Source organism: Manis pentadactyla, chromosome 8 (genome assembly GCF_030020395.1).
Source record: "Manis pentadactyla isolate mManPen7 chromosome 8, mManPen7.hap1, whole genome shotgun sequence".
Lineage (NCBI taxonomy): Eukaryota > Metazoa > Chordata > Mammalia > Pholidota > Manidae > Manis > Manis pentadactyla.
Genome location: NC_080026.1, coordinates 53,790,040 through 53,803,891, shown reverse-complemented (window position 1 = coordinate 53,803,891; position 13,852 = coordinate 53,790,040). Strand labels below are relative to the sequence as shown.

General features: G+C 42.5%; 1 long non-coding RNA gene across 1 annotated transcript; it reads left to right on the top strand.

The window, feature by feature from the left end:
• Window positions 1–1,675: 1,675 nt before the first annotated feature.
• On the top strand, window positions 1,676–12,763 carry LOC118929322 (uncharacterized). Its single transcript, XR_005031548.2, has 2 exons — window positions 1,676–3,679; window positions 12,360–12,763. It is a non-coding gene; the product is annotated as an uncharacterized LOC118929322 (long non-coding RNA).
• Window positions 12,764–13,852: the final 1,089 nt, after the last annotated feature.

Here is a 13,852-nt window from a genome sequence, read left to right as displayed (position 1 = left end):
ACTTGGTTCAGTTTCATCTCTGAACATTCAAAAGTGTTTCTTTTCTCAGTCGTGGATGAAGAGCTGTGGCAATCTGCTGACACAGGTGAGAATGGCTGTGGGGCATGGCATCTTCACAGCACAGCATGAGTTGGCCTGGCTGATTTAGGACCTTTACAGCTTATAAAGCTTTCCTTGTCTGTGGGACCACGATGGGTAACCATAAAAATTTCGTTTAATTTCACATTTGCATAACAAGACAACCTTTGTTTCCTCACCATTTCTTTCCCTCACCTTCCTCTAACTTGCCTTCCCTCCCAGAAGCCCCAAACCTCTTTTCCTGTGGTTAGCTTAAGAGGGTATATTTGCAATCATTTGGCCCCCAACTTGAGTACCATTTCATTGTGAAATTCCCAGGTGACAAAACAAAAAAGAACTCTCAAGACTGAGAAATCTCTAAATATAAAAGGATTTTTTTTTTTTTGAGCCTTTACAGGAGCCAGAAATAGGGCTGAGTCCTGGGACAGGAAGTTTTTGCTTCACCAGCCGGAAGGCGAGTTAACAGAAATAACTTGTCTGCCAGACTCAAGAAACGGAGCACAGTTATGAGAAGTTTCAAGGAAAGAAAGTTCTTCAAATTCACATTGGCTTACAGATAAGGAAGGTGGGCTAATGCAAAGAGGGGAAGATCCTGGAATAAGTGGTTAGTTCGTAGAGGAGGCTCATGGATTGGTTGCTGATGATGGTCAGATGCTGGTCATCCGCAAGGGGCAGTCAGTGGATCTGGGGACCTTCTAGATAATTGTTGAAATGACTTCATCCAGGAATGTGGAATTTCTGGTCAGCTGTGGCCTGCAGCTCTTGACTGATGACCCTCCCTTGTCTTTCCCTCATTCTCCCACTCTTATGTCACTTAATTTAAGACATTTCAGAATTTTTTCTTATCACAGGCTTCTTACTGTCTTTTGTCAATTTAATCCAAGGCCCCCAGAAATGGAGAATTTAGTTGGGTAGAAGGAAAGTTTTTTCCTCCTCTGCAGTCTGATTAAAATCAACTTATTGTGCTGACACAGGAAAAACTTCTGGGATCTTTTTTAAAAAAGAGTACCATCCAAGCAACAGAAAACAGTAGGCAACCAGCACTTGGGACTGAAATAATTTGCCACAGTCTAAACTTGAAATGTGTTCATTCAGGGATTTTATCAAGGGCAGGCGAATAGGTGGGCCCACCGCCCACACAGGTGTAGGTGTCGCACCCTCGCTGGCAGTAGCTGAGCAAGGCAGATTGCCGGTGGGTCAGGTCTTTGTGTTTGCGACGGACTACGCGGGGTGCCAAGATTCTGAAAACAGCCCATTTATTCCAGAATCCTACAAGTCCAGATGTAATTTTAAGAGCCTGCAGGTGAGAGACTAAAGACGATTGGGAGGAGGAGAGCTCTATTTTCGAAAAGTCCGATCCAAATCTTGGGAGCTGGGCTCTGTGCAAGATCTTGGCAGAAACGCTCTTCGTAGAGACACAAGTGAACAACGCAGGCCTGTCCGCCCCTCCCCCCACCGCCCCTCCTCTTGTTTTGGAGGCCCGTGTAGTCCTGCCCCATTGGCCGCCGTGGAGCCCGACGCCCGGGGAGGCGGAGCGGCCTCCGCAACTGTAGTTCCCGGGTTCCCTCGGCCGCCGGCCCCGCCTTCTGGCCGCGGACGCCTCCGCAGTGGCGCAGGACCACAACTCCCACAAGGCCGCGCGCCCGGGGCGTGTCGGTGGGTGCGGGCCTAGGCGAAGGGGTGGGGCCGTGACACAAAGGAGGTCTTGGCGCCTAGCGGCTCGCGTCTCCACGGGGCTTCCAGGAGCTGGGGAGCTTTCCTGTTGCCGGGCTGGTGTCTGTTCCTCTGATCCGTGGAGTCGTTCACTGTCCGGCAGTCTCGCCTCGGCCGGGCGACCCATGGACAGCGTGTGCCAGAGTATTGGCGGAGGAGGTGCAGGGTTGGGGACTGGTTGCGTTGAAGCTGCTGGTGGTCCTCAGCCAACTGGGGAGCCTGTCTGAGGCCCAGGAAGTTACCGATGCTGGAAGGGGAAGCCCTGGGCCCAGAACCGCCTAGAGCTGGAAGCCAACAGTAACTCTGGGAAAAAACCCAACTGTTAAGGTGGTTTAATTTTGGCCAAGAAGATGAACAGGAAAGACAGCCAAATCATTGTTGTTGACCTGTGCTGAAACTTTACATCTGTCCTTCGTAATTCTTGCCTGTCATTCGTAGCTTTTATCCTTTTATCCCTTCTGCGAGAATTCGCTCGAGAAATCCCTTTGATATTCCCTCTCTCAAATTTGGTCGTTAGCCCATTCTGTCATCAGCGCATGTCTTGAAAGGTTTCTTATTTTAGTCACTTTATTTCCAAGACCTCTGGTTCTTTTCATAACTGCCCGCTCTCACTTTATGATTGATGTGATATTCTTGAGTATCCCTATGATTATTTTAATTATAGTGATTTTAATATCCTGATCACTTTTTTAAAAAGCTTCTTCAGGTGCAAATTGTTAAAAAAGAAAAATAGTATGTTAACATTGTTCTGCTTTCCATGGTTTGGTTTTGCTGAAATGTTTGTTATTGCTCGTGTTAATGTCATACTCATTTTTTTGTACCTAAGATTCTCTGTTTTTTTGCTCTCTTTGCAGCAGAATGAAGAGGAGGGCGCTGCAGGGTTTATTTATTTTTTTAAATATGAAAATGAGAAGAGGCAAGATTTGTAGTCTGGTGCTACCTGGAGGCCCCCCACTCCTCCTGAATCTGATAATCATCCATATTTTGCTTGTTTCTCTTACCCAAGCTCCCATACTCCACTTGCAGCTGGAAGCAGGGATCCCATATCTGCTTCCTGAGAAGTTGTATTTGCTGAGGTTTTATTTGTCTGCTCAGGCAAACATAACAAAATACCACAGACTAGGTATCTTAAACAACAGAAATCTATTTTCTCAGAGTGCTGAATCCTAGAAGTCCAAGACCAAAGTGCCAGCAGGGTTGGATCTGGTGAGGCCTCTCTTCTTGGCTCTTAGACAGCTGTCCTTTTGCTGTATTCTCACATGGCCTCTTGTGTGGCACTCAGGGGGAAGATACAGGGAGAGAGCTCTGGTGTCTCCTCCACTTCTTAAAGAGACACCAGTCCTATCAGATTAGGGGCCCATCCCTGGGACCTCATTTAATCTTCATTACTTCTGTAGAGGCCTTATCTCCAAATACAGTCACATTGGGGATTAGGACTTAACATATACCTTTTGAGGGACACACTTCAGTCCATAACAATCAGTATAGGAGAAAAACGATGGAGTGAATTCTAGAGTAGTCACACTGATGTTGGGAGTGCAAGGTGAGCCGCTGTAAAAAAGGTACCTCTCAAGTCGAAGTAGGATGTTAGTACTGGAGGCTAAAGGAAAGTCCCACATCTTTGACAGATGATTGAGTCTTTGGCAGAGAAAACCCAGAACATGGTCAGTTACAGTCTTTTGTATCTGCCAGCCATTGCTTCCAGCTAGTGGCGATTCTGAAGTGAATATCTATCACAACCTAAATTACTGCATGGAATCAGGAATTTGAAGTTGAAAAGCAGCACTCCCAAAACCCGAAAAGTACGGTGCTGTCATGTAAAATAAAGAGTACTGCCCCAGGAGACAGGAGATCTGATATGTCTCCTTTGTTCTGCTGCTAACCAGATGTGAGTTTGTTAACCATCTGTATTCTACCCCATGTGGTGATGTCATGTGTCCTGAGCCCCAGAGTTCGTTTGTTTTATCCACAACCAGACACAGGTCTGTTGGTTCCCAGTCTCTTAATTGGTCTGACCATCACAATCTGTATGATGCCTGACAACTGCTGAGAAATAATGCTCCACTTCCTTTTTGAGAAGAGTGGAAAACCCCAGAGAAACAGACCATCAGGGGTACGCCAGCCAGCTCTTGGGAGTGAGGTGGGGGGAAGAGTGTGCTGATGGCAGACATCAGGAGGGAGGGCAGAAGGTGCCACCACTGGTTCTACATCATCACAGAGCATGGTTGGGCATAGAGCAGGGAGTGGTGTGGCGATGGAGCAGCAGCAGGTGGAGAGAATGCCTTTGTTGAGCAATTAGAGTGGGAGATGCCATTTTGATTTTGTAAATATGTGTATGAAAGAGTGCATTAAATTTTTTTTTTTTTAATAATTATTTTTTATTGAAGGGTAGTTGACGCACAGTATTACATTACATTAGTTTCAAGTGTACAACACAGTGGTAGAACATTTATATACATAATTCTAGGTTCCAGCTATCACCCTACCAAGCTGTTACAATATCTTGACTATATTCCTTATGCTATACATTACATCCCGGTTACTTATTTATTTTACCATTCGAAGTCTGTTCTTTTTTTTTTTTTTTTTTTTTTTTTTTGTGAGGGCATCTCTCATATTTATTGATCAAATGGTTGTTAACGACAATAAAATTCTGTATAGGGGAGTCAGTGCTCAATGCACAATCATTAATCCACCCCAAGCCTAATTTTCGTCAGTCTCCAATCTTCTGAGGCATAACAAACAAGTTCTTACATGTAGAACAAATTCTTACATAATGAATAAGTTACATAGTGAACAGTACAAGGGCAGTCATCACAGAAACTTTCGGTTTTGCTCATGCATTATGAACTATAAACAGTCAGTTCAAATATGAATACTCATTTGGTTTTTATACTTGATTTATATGTGGATACCACATTTCTCTATTATTATTATTTTTAATAAAATGCTGAAGTGGTAGGTAGATACAAGATAAAGGTAGAAAACATAGTTTAGTGTTGTAAGAGAGCAAATGTAGATGATCAGGTGTGTGCCTGTAGACTATGTGTTAATCCAAGCTAGACCAGGGCAATAAAACATCCATGTATGCAGAAGATTTCTCTCAGAACAGGGGGGGTGAGGTTCTAAGCCTCACCTCTGTTGATCCCCAATTTCTCACCTGATGGCCCCCCTGTGACTGTGCCTGCCTTAGATTGTTCCTCCCTTGAGGAATCTTACCCGTCTCTGGCTAACCAGTCATCTTCCGGGGCCATACAGGGAAATGTGAAGTTGGTAAGTGAGAGGGAAGCCTTATTGTTTGAAAAGGTTAGCTTTTTACTTCTTTGCATATTTATGCCCTGTGGCTTCTATGCCCAGCATTTGTCTTGAGGTATCTTTACCACTTGGAGGAGTTATGATACTCGGTAAATTTGATATGAGGCACGAATTCTATTTAAGGGTTGTAATTAGGAAGGAAGAAGAAAAGCTATAGAAGTAGCAGGCGGAAGAAAACATGGGAAGATTGATTATTTCTTTGACAAATCTTCTTGTAGAGTAACTTCAGCATATATAGGTTTTAAGCTACTACTTAAATTGCGCACACACATTAACATAATAGGAGTATAGTTACATAACCAAAGCATATCTGTAATTACCAGCCATCTCCAGTGAAACCAAGAAAACCAGTTAGGCACCTTAGGCATTTGTGAAAACTTATCTATGATATGGTGAATATTGTCCAACTGAACTTGAACAGTCTGAGAGAAATCAGACAAATTAAAACAACCCATTCCTGGGGAATGTTCACATCCCATATGTTCTTCTAACAGTAAATAGTCTATAGTTGTAAGATTTTGGAGCACTACAATTTGCACTTCTCTTAATTCTTGGTTGAGTTCCTACAGTATAGATCCAGTCAAATTTGTTGTTTTACTGTATGCACAGGCCAGCTTAGATATCTCCTTCCTCATTCCCATGGCAAGTCCAGGAACTGGTGGAATGAGTGCATCTAGAGCTGTAGCAGTGTGTGGATCTTTGTTGGGGTTTTTTGATGATCATCTTCTGGCATGAGTCTTCCAGAGAGTGCAGATGTTGGAAGTTCTTTTTCATATCGTATCTTAGTTCATTTTCGAGGTAGCCCAATTAGGCTTTGATCTTCTGTAGAAACACAAACAGACCCCTTGCCTACACTTTTATATGCCCTTTATACCCTTGTGTAGAACTCGTTGGAGGTTACCATACAGGAACTGCCCTTTTTTTTTTTTTGCTTTGTTTTTGGTATCACTAATCTACACTTACATGACGAATATTATGTTTACTAGGCTCTCCCCTATACCAGGTCTCCCCTATAAACCCCTTTACAGTCACTGTCCATCAGCATAGCAAAATGTTGTAGAATCACTACTTGCCTTCTCTGTGTTGTACAGCCCTCCCTTTTCTCCTACCCCCCCATGCATGTTAATCTTAATACCCCCCTACTTCTCCCCCCCTTATCCCTCCCTACCCACCCATCCTCCCCAGTCCCTTTCCCTTTGGTACCTGTTAGTCCATTCTTGAGTTCTGTGATTCTGCTGCTGTTTTGTTCCTTCAGTTTTTCCTTTGTTCTTATATTCCACAGATAAGTGAAATCATTTGGTATTTCTCTTTCTCCACTTGGCTTGTTTCACTGAGCATAATACCCTCCAGCTCCATCCATGTTGCTGCAAATGATTGGATTTGCCCTTTTCTTATGGCTGAGTAGTATTCCATTGTGTATATGTACCACATCTTCTTTATCCATTCATCTATTGATGGACATTTAGGTTGCTTCCAATTCTTGGCTATTGTAAATAGTGCTGCAATAAACATAGGGGTGCATCTGTCTTTCTCAAACTTGATTGCTGCGTTCTTAGGGTAAATTCCTAGGAGTGCAATTCCTGGGTCAAATGGTAAGTCTGTTTTGAGCATTTTGATGTACCTCCATACTGCTTTCCACAATGGTTGAACTAACTTACATTCCCACCAGCAGTGTAGGAGGGTTCCCCTTTCTCCACAGCCTCGCCAACATTTGTTGTTGTTTGTCTTTTGGATGGCAGCCATCCTTACTGGTGTGAGGTGATACCTCATTGTAGTTTTAATTTTCATTTCTCTGATAATTAGCGATGTGGAGCATCTTTTCATGTGTCTGTTGGCCATCTGTATTTCTTTTTTGGAGAACTGTCTGTTCAGTTCCTCTGCCCATTTTTTAATTGGGTTATTTGTTTTTTGTTTGTTGAGGCGTGTGAGCTCCTTATATATTCTGGAAGTCAAGCCTTTATCGGATGTGTCATTTTCAAATATATTCTCCCATACTGTAGGGATCCTTCTTGTTCTATTGATGGTGTCTTTTGCTGTACAGAAGCTTTTCAGCTTAATATAGTCCCACTTACTCATTTTTGCTCTTGTTTTCCTTGCCCGGGGAGATATGTTCAAGAAGAGGTCACTCATGTTTATGTCTAAGAGGTTCTTGCCTATGTTTTCTTCCAAGAGTTTAATGGTTTCATGACTTACATTCAGGTCTTTGATCCATTTGGAGTTTACTTTTGTATATGGGGTTAGACAATGGTCCAGTTTCATTCTCCTACATGTAGCTGTCCAGTTTTGCGAGCACCACCTGTTGAAGAGACTGTCAATTCGCCATTGTATGTCCATGGCTCCTTTATCAAATATTAATTGACCATATATGTCTGGGTTAATGTCTGGATTCTCTAGTCTGTTCCATTGGTCTGTGGCTCTGCTCTTGTGCCAGTACCAAATTGTCTTGATTACTATGGCTTTATAGTAGAGCTTGAAGTTGGGGAGTGAGATCCCCCCTACTTTATTCTTCTTTCTCAGGATTGCTTTGGCTATTCGGGGTCTTTGGTGTTTCCATATGAATTTTTGAATTATTTGTTCCAGTTCATTGAAGAATGTTGCTGGTAGTTTCATAGGGATTGCATCAAATCTGTATATTGCTTTGGGCAGGATGGCCATTTTAACGATATTAATTCTTCCTAGCCACGAGCATGGGATTAGTTTCCATCTGTTAGTGTCCCCTTTAATTTCTCTTAAGAGTGACTTGTAGTTTTCAGAGTATAAGTCTTTCACTTCTTTGGTTAGGTTTATTCCTAGGTATTTTATTTTTTTTGATGCAATTGTGAATGGAGTTGTTTTCCTGATTTCTCTTTCTGTTGGTTCATTGTTAGTATATAGGAAAGCCACAGATTTCTGTGTGTTGATTTTGTATCCTGCAACTTTGCTGTATTCCGATATCAGTTCTAGTAGTTTTGGGGTGGAGTCTTTAGGGTTTTTTATGTACAGTATCATGTCATCTGCAAATAGTGACAGTTTAACTTCTTCTTTACCAATCTGGATTCCTTGTATTTCTTTATTTTGTCTGATTGCCGTGGCTAGGACCTCCAGTACTATGTTAAATAACAGTGGAGAGGGTGGGCATCCCTGTCTAGTTCCCGATCTCAGAGGAAATGCTTTCAGCTTCTCGCTGTTCAATATAATGTTGGCTGTGGGTTTATCATAGATGGCCTTTATTATGTTGAGGTACTTGCCCTCTATTCCCATTTTGCTGAGAGTTTTTAACATGAATGGATGTTGAACTTTGTCAAATGCTTTTTCAGCATCTATGGAGATGATCATGTGGTTTTTGTCTTTCTTTTTGTTGATGTGGTGGATGATGTTGATGGACTTTCGAATGTTGTACCATCCTTGCATCCCTGGGATGAATCCCACTTGGTCATGGTGTATGATCCTTTTGATGTATTTTTGAATTCGGTTTGCTAGTATTTTGTTGAGTATTTTTGCATCTACGTTCATCAGGGATATTGGTCTGTAGTTTTCTTTTTTGGTGGGGTCTTTGCCTGGTTTTGGTATTAGGGTGATGTTAGCTTCATACAATGAGTTTGGGAGTATCCCCTCCTCCTCTATTTTTTGGAAAACTTTAAGGAGAATGGGTATTATGTCTTCCCTGTATGTCTGATAAAATTCCGAGGTAAATCCATCTGGCCCGGGGGTTTTGTTCTATGGTAGTTTTTGGATTACCGCTTCAATTTCGTTGCTGGTAATTGGTCTGTTTAGATTTTCTGTTTCTTCCTGGGTCAATCTTGGAAGGTTATATTTTTCTAGGAATTTGTCCATTTCTCCTAGGTTTCCCAGCTTGTTAGCATATAGGTTTTCATAGTATTCTCCAATAATTCTTTGCATTTCCGTGGGGTCTGTCGTGATTTTTCCTTTCTCGTTTCTGATACTGTTGATTTGTGTTGACTCTCTTTTCTTCTTAATAAGTCTGGCTAGAGGCTTATCTATTTTGTTTATTTTCTCGAAGAACCAGCTCTTGGTTTCATTGATTTTTGCTATTGTTTTATTCTTCTCAATTTTATTTATTTCTCCTCTGATCTTTATTATGTCCCTCCTTCTGCTGACCTTAGGCCTCATCTGTTCTTCTTTTTCCAATTTCGATAATTGTGACATTAGACCATTCATTTGGGATTGCTCTTCCTTTTTTAAATATGCTTGGATTGCTATATGCTTTCCTCTTAAGACTGCTTTTGCTGTGTCCCACAGAAGTTGGGGCTTAGTGTTGTTGTTGTCATTTCTTTCCATATATTGCTGGATCTCCGTTTTGATTCGGTCATTGATCCATTGATTATTTAGGAGCGTGTTGTTAAGCCTCCATGTGTTTGTGAGCCTCTTTGCTTTCTTTGTACAGTTTATTTCTAGTTTTATGCCTTTGTGGTCTGAAAAGTTGGTTGGTAGGATTTCAATCTTTTGGAATTTTCTGAGGCTCTTTTTGTGGCCTAGTATGTGGTCTATTCTGGAGAATGTTCCATGTGCACTTGAGAAGAATGTATATCCCGCTGCTTTTGGATGTAGAGTTCTATAGATATCTATTAGGTCCATCTGCTCTACTGTGTTGTTCAGTGCTTCCGTGTCCTTACTTATTTTCTGCCCAGTGGATCTATCCTTTGGGGTGAGTGGTGTGTTGAAGTCTCCTAGAATGAATGCATTGCAGTCTATATCCCCCTTTAGTTCTGTTAGTATTTGTTTCAGATATGCTGGTGCTCCTGTGTTGGGTGCATATATATTTAGAATGGTTATATCCTCTTGTTGGACTGAGCCCTTTATCATTATGTAGTGTCCTTCTTTATCTCTTGTTACTTTCTTTGTTTTGAAGTCTATTTTGTCTGGTATTAGTACTGCAACCCCTGCTTTCTTCTCACTGTTGTTTGCTTGAAATATGTTTTTCCATCCCTTGACTTTTAGTCTGTACATGTCTTTGGGTTTGAGGTGAGTTTCTTGTAAGCAGCATATAGATGGGTCTTGCTTTTTTATCCATTCTGTTACTCTGTGTCTTTTGATTGGTGCATTCAACCCATTAACATTTAGGGTGACTATTGAAAGATATGTACTTATTGCCATTGCAGGCTTTAAATTCGTGGTTACCAAAGGTTCAAGGTTAGCCTCTTTAGTATCTTACTGCCTAACTTAGCTCGCTTATTGAGCTGTTATATACACTGTCTGGAGATTCTTTTCTTCTCTCCCTTCTTGTTCCTCCTCCTCGATTCTTCATATGTTGGGTGTTTTGTGCTGTGCTCTTTCTAGGAGTGCTCCCATCTAGAGCAGTCCCTGTAAGATGTTCTGTAGAGGTGGTTTGTGGGAAGCAAATTCCCTCAGCTTTTGTTTGTCTGGGAATTGTTTAATCCCACCGTCATATTTGAATGATAGTCGTGCTGGATACAGTATCCTTGGTTCAATTCCCTTCTGTTTCATTGTATTAAATATATCATGCCATTCTCTTCTGGCCTGTAGGGTTTCTGTTGAGAAATCTGACGTTAGCCTGATGGGTTTCCCTTTATAGGTGACCTTTTTCTCTCTAGCTGCCTTTAACACTCTTTCCTTGTCCTTGATCTTTGCCATTTTAATTATTATGTGTCTTGGTGTTGCCCTTCTTGGATCCTTTCTGTTGGTGTTTCTGTGTATTTCCGTGGTCTGTTCGATTACTTCCTCCCCCAGTGTGGGGAAGTTTTCAGCAATTATTTCTTCTAAGACACTTTCCATCTCTTTTCCTCTCTCTTCTTCTTCTGGGACCCCCATAATACGGATATTTTTCCTTATGGATTGGTCACACAGTTCTCTTAATATTGTTTCATTCCTGGAGATCCTTTTGTCTCTCTCTATGTCAGCTTCTATGCGTTCCTGTTCTCTGATTTCAATTCCATCAATGGCCTCTTGCATTCTATCCATTCTGCTTATAAACCCTTCCAGAGTTTGTTTCATTTCTGCGATCTCCTTTCTGGCATCTGTGATCTCCTTCCGGACTTCATCCCATTTCTCTTGCATATTTCTCTGCATCTCTGTCAGCATGTTTATGATTCTTATTTTGAATTCTTTTTCAGGGATACTGGTTAGGTCTGTCTCCTTCTCTGGTGTTGTCTCTGTGATCTTTGTCTGCCTGTAGCTTTGCCTTTTCATGGTGATAGGAATAGTCTGCAGAACTGGGACGAGTGACGGCTGGAAGGACTTCCTTTCTTGTTGGTTTGTGGCCCTCCTCTCCTGGGATAACAGCGACCTCTAGTGGCTTGTGCTGCGCAGCTGCGCGCAGACAGGGTTTCTGCTTCCTGCCTGGCTGCTATGGAGTTAATCTCCGCTGTTGCTGTGGGCGTGGCCTAGCTCGTGCAGCTACTCCAAAATGGTGGAGTCGCGTTGGAGCAGGAGCTGCTGGGAGGCTATTTATCTCCGTAAGGAGCCTCCCTGCTCCCTGCAGCCCAGGGGTTAGGGTGCCCAGAGATCCCGGATTCCCTAACTCTGGATTAAGTGACCCGCCCTGCCCCTTTAAGACTTCCAAAAAGCACCCGCCAAAACAAAACAATGCCCACCAAAAAAAAAAGAAAAAAATTTTTTTAATTAAAAAAAAAAAAAAAGTTTTTAATTAAAGAAAAAGGTGGTCGTTCGTTTTTCTTTATTCTCCGGTGCCAGCCTCAGGCCTCTGCTCACCGGTCGGTCTTTCTGCCCTGTTTCCCTAGTATTGGGGTCCCTATCCCTTTAAGACTTCCAAAAAGCGCTCGCCAAAACAAAACAGCAAAAAAGCAAAAAAAAATGGTCACGCGCTTTTCTTATGTCCTCTGTCGCCCAGCCTCCAGTGCCTGCTCACTGTTCTTGCTGCCCTGTTTTCCTAGTATCGAGCGCCCTGCACTCTGGCCCGGATGGCTGGGGCTGGGTGTTCGGCAGTCCTGGGCTCCGTCTCCCTCCCGCTCTGCCTGCTCTTCTCCCGCCGGGAGCTGGGGGGAGGGGCGCTCGGCTCCCGCGGGGCCGGGGCTTGTATCTTACCCCCTTCGCGAGGCGCTGGGTTCTCTCAGGTGTGGATGTGGTCTGGATATTGTCCTGTGTCCTCTGGTCTTTATTCTAGGAAGGGTTGTCTTTGTTATATTTTCATAGATATATGTTGTTTTGGGAGGAGATTTCCGCTGCTCTACTCACGCCGCCATCTTCTGCCCCTCTCGAGTGCATTAAATTTTAAACAAAGGAGATAAATAATGTTTACTTTTGTTTCTGATGAGATTTTTTTCTGTGATATCAAGGAATTCAATATGATGATAAATGGAGCACTGGTGCTGAACTCCAGACCTAGGGTTAAAGAGTTGAAAAAGGGAGACTCGAGGAGCTATCCTCACCGTAAGAGATTGAGATGCCTGCCCACTGCTGAGCCCTCTGGTGCAACGTGGCCGATGTAATCTGGGCCCTTTTAATCTAATAGTGTTCAATCTAACAGTGTGATTCTTTGTTGTATTAAGCCCCCTGGGCCTTGTGGTGGCACAGTGAGAAGAAACGGGGCAGCTGTGACGCGGGGCCCCTGTGGAGGGCACCTCACTAGTATAAATAGCAGCAGTTATCAGTTTTGAAGAGCTTCCTCTACTGGCACTGTGCTTTGACCTGGGTTTATAGTGCTGAGGCAAAAATAGAAATAAAAATAGACATGGCTGCACTCCCATGACCTGAAAGCCCTTGTTCTCTTCACTGTCCCATCCCCATTCTGTCTTCTGCAGACACTGGGCAGCGCAGTCCAGCGCCTCCAGGGTTGGAAGTGTCTGTTCTGTCAAAGCGCTGCAGAGTCCTCAGTGAGCTTCTAAGGCTGCCTCTGCCTTGAATGGTGGAAGAAGAGGCAGGGCATTTCTTCTTTCTGTTTGTTGGCAACCATTTCTCATTATGTAACCTTTTCCAGCAATGCAAATCACTCTAACTGCATCCCAAACATATCTAATCCTGTCTAGTAAAGAAAATGAGTTTTACAGCTCCATAAACATTTAAGAAAAAACAGTGGACTCATTCTAGTTACTTTTGAATCTTGTGGACTTTTTCCAAAGAAAGGAGAAAGTAAATATTAGAAATCTCATCTACAAGCACAAATATTAATTTATAGCTAAGTCAAGATATAATTTAGTAAATAAATCATGAGCCTCCTCAGAAGCCTTTTGCCCACCATTTAATATCTCTATTATGTCATATAAATAAAAGTAGTTACCAGAACCCTGCTGGCTCATTACTCACAAGTCAAAGTACTCTCAGAAGTATAAAGAAATTGTTACATTTTTATTCCATTACCTTGACACTGTGTTCATTAGCTGATTCCTAAATCAGAAACCACCAGTTAAAATAAAACAAATGAAAGAAACAATATCTTTGTATCATGGAAAGGTAAGTGCCTGGTACAATTTTTAAAATTTGTATAATTACTTAAACATCATAATAAATGAATCAAGGCCATTGTCAAACCTCCACTAAGGAGAGCCATTAACCAGAGGGATTTCCTAGATGGGTTCCATTAGCTGGCCACAAACCATTGGCAGCCCTGTGGACTTTGACAACCGAATAGCCTATGTGTGTTTAAGGCATTGTAATCCTTTTTCTTAATGCAAAGTGCCACTTCTGTCACATTTCTGCTTACTGCCTTCTTCAGAAAAGTTCCTGACTCAGAAGGCTGAACTAGTCCTCCAAGGGAATTTTCAAGAGACCCATCTCCAAGACCATCTCCTGCAATATCTTCAAGATAGAATTGTCTATTAATATAGATAAT